This window comes from Oryx dammah, unplaced genomic scaffold (assembly GCF_014754425.2).
Source record: "Oryx dammah isolate SB20612 unplaced genomic scaffold, SCBI_Odam_1.1 HiC_scaffold_26, whole genome shotgun sequence".
Lineage (NCBI taxonomy): Eukaryota > Metazoa > Chordata > Mammalia > Artiodactyla > Bovidae > Oryx > Oryx dammah.
The window spans coordinates 78,903,634-78,910,997 of NW_024070210.1; the positions used below are offsets into that span (position 1 = coordinate 78,903,634).

Here is a 7,364-nt window from a genome sequence, read left to right on the forward strand (position 1 = left end):
CTCATGCATTCAAAAGAGAAGATTTTATGGAAATGATAGCACTCATTAAGGAGAGACTTAAAGGATAAATAGGATTTGAAAAGCTGATGATTCCAAGCTGAAATGCCATGTGCTGAAACCTATGTATATAAAACAGCTAAAAATTTTTAAAAAACAAAGGGTCTATTGTATCTTGAGCCCATGGGAATATGTAATCAGGAGACTATGGATCTATCACATTAGGACAAATCCAATGTCCACATTAGGGACTTTCCTGGTGGCTCAGATGGTAAAGCGTCTAACGTCCACATAAGGATAAATACCAAATTCCCATTAACAGATTTTTTTTCCACTAACAAATTTTTATTTGTGCATAAATTACTTGGATTATTCTCTTTTTGATTGGTAAGCATTGTGCTTTACTCTCATAGATTTCCTCTTCTCTCTTTATTAATCCAAAAGCTAGTGAAAGGCATCACATTTTCAGGTGATACTGAAATAGCAATAGAGTGTCTATGAATAATCAGTTTACCCAAGAATATGGATATGTATAGTGAATGACTAAGTTAAGTAAAATGGCTTAACTTAGCCATTTTGCTGTTTTTCCAGCCTCAAATATTTGTCAGCCTCAAATAGGGACTTCTTATGAATGAAGATGGGCTTCCCTGGTGGCTCAGAGGTTAAAGCATCTGCCTGCAATGCAGGAGACCTGGGTTCGATCCCTGGGTTGGGAAGATCCCCTGGAGAAGGAAATGGCAACCCACTCCAGTATTCTTGCCTGGAGAATCCCATGGACGGAGGAGCCTGGTGGGCTACAGTCCACGGGGTCGCAAAGAGTCGGACACGACTGAGCGACTTCACTACTTATGAATGAAGACCCAATATTAGAATAAAGATAAAAATGAAAGGTAGTGAAAGGTAATGAAAGTCAGAGGCAAAGGAATTGTTGAGGAACAGAAATAAAATTTCAGTTAACAAAAACAAGCAAGAATAACTTTTGGTTTAGGACGTTTACTTAGCATCCCTGGCAACACCACTCTACCACGTAGAAACACCAGGGGCAATAAAAGAGACAAGTAGCCTCAAAGAGGCTCTGTAAAAAAAAAAAAAAAAAAAGGACTCCTACAACTCTAATGAGTACATTCAGCACTTTTTCCTATAAATTCCAAGTGTCCTCAGACCCAGAACATCACGACTCCTGATGCTGCACACCGCTGATTGGTCATTCCCAGCAGAGGCCAGAGGAGCCACGGGGAACCACACCACTGTCGCCGAGTTCATCCTGCTGGGGCTCTCAGATGCCTGTGAGCTGCAGATGCTCCTCTTCCTGGGGCTCCTCCTGACCTACCTGCTCACTCTACTGGGGAACCTCCTCATCGTGGTCCTCACCCTCATGGACAGGCGCCTCCACACCTCCATGTACTACTTCCTCCGCAACTTTGCTGTCCTGGAGATCTGGTTCACCTCGGTCATCTTCCCCAAGATGCTGACCAACATCCTGACTGGAAACAGGACCATCTCCCTGGCAGGCTGTTTCCTACAAAGTTTCCTCTATTTCTTCCTGGGCACCACAGAGTTCTTCCTACTGGCAGTGATGTCCTTTGACAGGTATGTGGCCATATGTAACCCCTTGCGTTATGTCACCATCATGAGCAAAAGGGTCTGTGTCCAGCTAGTTCTTTCTTCTTGGTCACAGGGTTCTTCATCATCATCGTTCCAACTTTCCTCACAATTCAGCAGCCATTCTGTGGTCCCAATATCATTGATCACTTCTTCTGTGACAGCTTTCCACTCCTGGAACTCGTATGTGCAGACACAAGTCTGATCGAGCTTCTGGGTTTCATCCTGGCCAACATCAGCCTCCTGGGCACTCTGTCCGTGACGGCCGCCTGCTATGGCCACATCCTCCACACCATCCTGCGCCTCCCCGCAGCCAAGGAGAGGCAGAAGGCCTTCTCAACCTGTTCCTCCCACATCACTGTTGTCTCTCTCTTCTATGGCAGCTGCATCTTCATGTATGTCCGGTCGGGCAAGGGCGGCCAGGGGGAGGATAGGAACAAGGTGGTGGCCTTGCTCAACACCGTGGTGACCCCGGTGCTCAATCCCTTCATCTACACCCTGAGAAACAAACAGGTGAAGCAGGTGTTTAGGGAGCAGGTGAACAAGCTCTTCTAATAAACCTGTGGCTCCAACAGGCTGCACATAAGATCCCCAGTCAAGCTAAGGGAGCATCAGGCCTCTGCAACAGACGGAGGCGTTCTCACCCAGAAAAAGCTTGATGACATGTTTCTGGGGTCCCAGTCACTGTGCAACTCAGCATCAACTCATAAGCTCTGTGGCCCCTCAAGGCATTTTTAGTAATTATCAGATCTGAATATTTCTCTTCATTCCATCAACGTCTGCTTGGCTTCCCAGCAGAATATAAACTCTCTGATAGCAGGTACTAGCTCTTTAGAGAAGGGCACGGCAACCCACTCCTATATTCTTGCCTGGAGAATCCCATTACAGAGGAGTCTGGCAGGCTACAATCCATAGGGTCACAAAGAGTCGGACATGACTGAAGCAACTTAGCAGGCACACATGCACTCACTAGCTCTGTAATTCACCATAAGCCTCTAACACCAATCTATAGTCATAGGTAATATCCATACTCAGAAAGTAATGTCTGGCCTATTGCTTTGTGTCTCTTTATCTAACAACTTTGAGGAGAGGAGACCAGTCCTCATTTAGCACTGTTCTCATTTCACACTTATATTCTTGCCACAGGTACACATCAGTAAAAATTCAAAAAAAAAAAAAAAAAGGCTAACTGCTTATTATCTTGCACATAACCTACTTATGCCTTGTTTAGTAGAAAAATTCATAGAAATTCTTCATTCCTATTTACGAAGACTCTTCCTCTTTCTGGTTGGTTACTTCCTTGAGCCCCAGTTTTCTCATCTGTAAAATGGGGATGACAATGGCCATTCCAAAGGATTATGATAAAAGTCAAATAAGATACTCTATGCAAGAAACTTAAATAGTGACAGGAGCCTAATAAGTCTCACTGTTAGTTTTTTTTCATCTATCTCTCATCTTACCTTTCCTCTCTTCCTTTTGAATTTCACACCAGTTGCTAACAAAAGCTTTTCTGTTTGAAATGCTATAAATTTCATATTCTGAATGTTATATTAATCTTATACAAAGCTAAATACAGCATTTAACCTATGAAACTTGTTACTAACATTCAATATTTTAATGAAAATTAAGTCATTGGTAAATAATCAAATATTAATTAAATAATGGAATTCACATGTTAATTTATTCTGAAATAATTATTATATGAATACTATATTCAGGGAAATGCACATCTCATTGATAATACTTAACTTATCCTTTGAATAGAATTTGAAATCTAATAAGGAAGATATACATAACTATAATTTAGGGTATAAAATGATCTATGTAAGAAAATACCATGGGTAGCTCTTCAGCAACAAATAGGAAAACCAGGAGGAAACGGATGAATCCCTAAAGAAAGAGAATTTTTAAAAATCTAAAAAGAAATAGAAAACTTAACTGGCCTAATTACAATGGAAAGATTTCAAAAAAAGGGTTATATAGCCACTATAAATTAAAAAACTATATTCTCAACAACAAAAACAAACAATCCTTCTACAAAGTACATGAAAAGATGTGTGGCATCACTAGTCACTACAGAAATGCAAATTAAAATCACAATGAAATATTACTTTATATCCGTTAAGATGAATATTATTTAAAACATTTTTATGAACAGATTATACCAAATATTGTCAAGAGTGTGGATAAATTAGAACTCTCATGCATTGCTGATGAGAGTGCAAAATGATGCAGCCACTGTGGAAAACAATATGGCAGTTCCTAAATAAAGTAAACATAGATTTATCATATCATCCAGCAATCTCACTTCCAGACATAAACCCCAAAGAATTGAAAGTAAGGGCCTGAACAGATATTTTTATATCCATGTTCATAGCAACATTACTCACAATAGCCAAAAAGGTAGAAACAACTCAAATGTCCACAGATTGAATGAGCGGATAAACAAAATGTGGTATATACATACAATGGAATATTGTTCAGCCTTAAAAGAAATGGAACTCTGATAAATAAAACTCTACAACATGAAGGAAACTTGAAGACATTATACTAAGTGAAATAAACAAGACATAAAGGAAAAATATAGTAGAATTCCATTAATATGAGGTATCACTTCAGTTCAGTCACTCAGTCATGTCCGACTCTTTGCAACCCCATGAACCACAGCACGCCAGGCCTCCCTGTCCGTCAGCAACTCCCAGAGTCCACCCAAACCCATGTCCATTGAGTCAGTGATGCCATCCAACCATCTCATCCTCGGTCATCCCCTTCTCCTCCTGACCTCAATCTTTCCGAGCATGAGGGTCTTTTCAAATGAGTCAGCTCTTCACATTAGGTGGCCAAAGTACTGGAGTTTCAGCTTCAACATCAGTCCTTCCAATGAATATTCAGGACTGATCTCCTTTAGGATGGACTGTTTGGATCTCCTTGCAGTCCAAGGGACTCTCAAGAGTCTTCTCCAACACCACAGTTCAAAAGCATCATTCTTCTGCTCTCAGCTTTCTTTATAGTCCAACTCTCACATCCATACATGACTACTGGAAAAACCATGGCCTTGACTAGACGGACCTTTGTTGACAAAGTAATGTCTCTGCTTTTTAATATGCTGTCTAGGTTGGTCATAACTTTCCTTCCAAGGAGTAAGTGGCTTTTAATTTCATGGCTGCAATCACCATCTGCAGTGATTTTGGAGCCCAGAAAAATAAAGTCAGCCACTGTTTCCACTGTTTCCCCATCTATTTGCCATGAAGTGATGGGACCAGATGCCATGATCTTCGTTTTCTGAATGTTGAGCTTTAAGTCAACTTTTGCACTCTCCTCTTTCACTTTCATCAAGAGGCTCTTTAGTTCTTTTTCACTTTCTGCCATCAGGGTGGTGTCATCTGCATATCTGAGGTTATTGATATTTCTCCCGGTAATCTTGATTCCAGCTTGTGCTTCTTCCAGTCCAGCGTTTCTCATGATGTACTCTGCATATAAGTTTAATAAGCAGGGTAACAATATACAGCCTTGACATACTCCTTTTCCTATTTGGAACCAGTCTGTTGTTCCATGTCCAGTTCTAACTGTTGCTTCCTGACGTGCATACAGATTTCTCAAGAGGCAGGTCAGGTGGTCTGGTATTCCCATCTCTTTCAGAATTTTCCACAGTTTACTATAGCGTGATCAAATCATAGAGACAGAATATAGAATGGTGGTTACCAGGAAGTGTGGGTAGGAATAATACAGAGTCACTATTTAATGGATATGGAATTTCAGTTTGGGATGATGAAAAAAGTTCTGGAGATACATAATGGTGATGATTTCACAACAATGTGAATGTACTTGATGCCAACAAACAGTATACTTTAAAGTGGTTAAAATGATAAATTTTGGGCGTGCAAGAGCAAACGCACAGTGGGATGGCCCAGGATGGTCAACAAGTTTCGCATGAGCAGACAGGTGAGCAGGTGGTATGAGGGTTTGGCTCCTGGTCACCATCAGGGTGGGCTCCTACAGTCCCTGGGGAGGGGGCTCCTGCCAAAGATCAAGCCCTAAGCCTTTGGAGTGGGAGCACTGACTCCAAGACCCTACACTCCCAGAGAACTAACCCTAGGGAGTATCAAATAATGAGAACTCACACAAAGGTAACCATTTGAATACAAGACCCGGCATCACCCAACCACCAGTAGCACCCTGTGCAGGATGCCTTATCTAAACAACAAACAAAACAAAAGTAAAATCCCAATCATCAGCAAACACGATCACCATCTCACTCAGCCTTGCCCATCAGAGGAAAAAAAAAAAAAAAGAAACAAAAACTCAGCACAAATCTCACCCTATACAAAGCTTACACAAACCACTGGACAAACCTTAGGAGGACAGAAACCAAAAGAAAGAAATAATTCAACCTTCTTCAAGGAAAGAATTCAACTTTCCTTGAAGCCTGGGAAAAGGAGACCTCAAACACAATAAGTTTAAAAAAAAAATGAAAAGGTAGAGAAATACTACACAAATCAAGAAACAAATTAGAAACACAGAAGTCCAAATAAATGAAGAGGAAATAGGCAAACTAAACGCTGGGCTGGAGGAAGCACAAGCTGAAATCAAGATTGCTGGGAGAAATATCAATAACCTCAGATATGCAGATGACACCACCCTTATGGCAGAAAGTGAAGAAGAACTAGACAGCCTCTTGATGAAAGTTAAAGAGGAGAGTGAAAAAGTTGGCTTAAAGCTCAACATTCAGAAAATGAAGATCATGGCATTCGGTCCCATCACTTCATGGCAAATAGATGGGGAAACAGTAGAAACAGTGGCTGACTTTATTTTTCTGGGCTCCAAAATCACTGCAGATGATGATTGCAGCCATGAAATTAAAAGATGCTTACTCCTTGGAAGGAAAGTTATGACCAACCTAGACAGCATATTAAAAAGCAGAGACATTACTTTGTCAACAAAGGTCCGTCTAGTCAAGGCCATGGTTTTTCCAGTAGTCATGTATGGATGTGAGAGTTGGACTATAAAGAAAGCTGAGAGCAGAAGAATGATGCTTTTGAACTGTGGTGTTGGAGAAGACTCTTGAGAGTCCCTTGGACTGCAAGGAGATCCAAACAGTCCATCCTAAAGGAGATCAGTCCTGGGTGTTCATTGGAAGGACTGATGTTGAAGCTGAAACTCCAATACTTTGGCCACTTGATGAGAAGAGCTGACTCATTTGAAAAGACCCTCATGCTCGGAAAGATTGAGGGCAGGAGGAGAAGGGGACGACAGAAGATGAGATGGTTGGATGGCATCACCAACTCGATGGACATGGGTTTGGGTGGACTCTGGGAGTTGGTGATGGACAGGGAGGCATGGTGTCCTGTGGTTCATGGGGTCACAAAGAGTCAGACACGACTGAGTGGCTGAACTGAACTGAACCTGAAAAAGAATTCAGAATAATGGTAAAGATGATCAAAAATCTTGAAAACAAAGTGGAGAAAACACAAGAATCAATTAACAACAACCTAGAAGAATTAAAGAATAAACATACAGAGACAAACAACACAATTACTGAAATTAAAAATACTCTAGAAGGAATCAATAGCAGAATATCTGAAGCAGAAGAATGAATCAGTGAGCTGGAAGATAAAATGGTGGAAATAACTTCTGAAGCGCATAATAAAGTAAAAGAATGAAAAGAACTGAGGACAATCTCAGAGACCTCTTGGACAATATCAGATGCACCAATATTTGAATTATAGGAGTCCCAGAAGAAGAAGAGAAAAAGAAAGGGTATGAGA

General features: G+C 40.9%; 1 pseudogene; it reads left to right on the top strand.

The window, feature by feature from the left end:
* Positions 1–1,180: 1,180 nt before the first annotated feature.
* LOC120853408 lies at positions 1,181–2,154 on the top strand (annotated as a pseudogene).
* Positions 2,155–7,364: the final 5,210 nt, after the last annotated feature.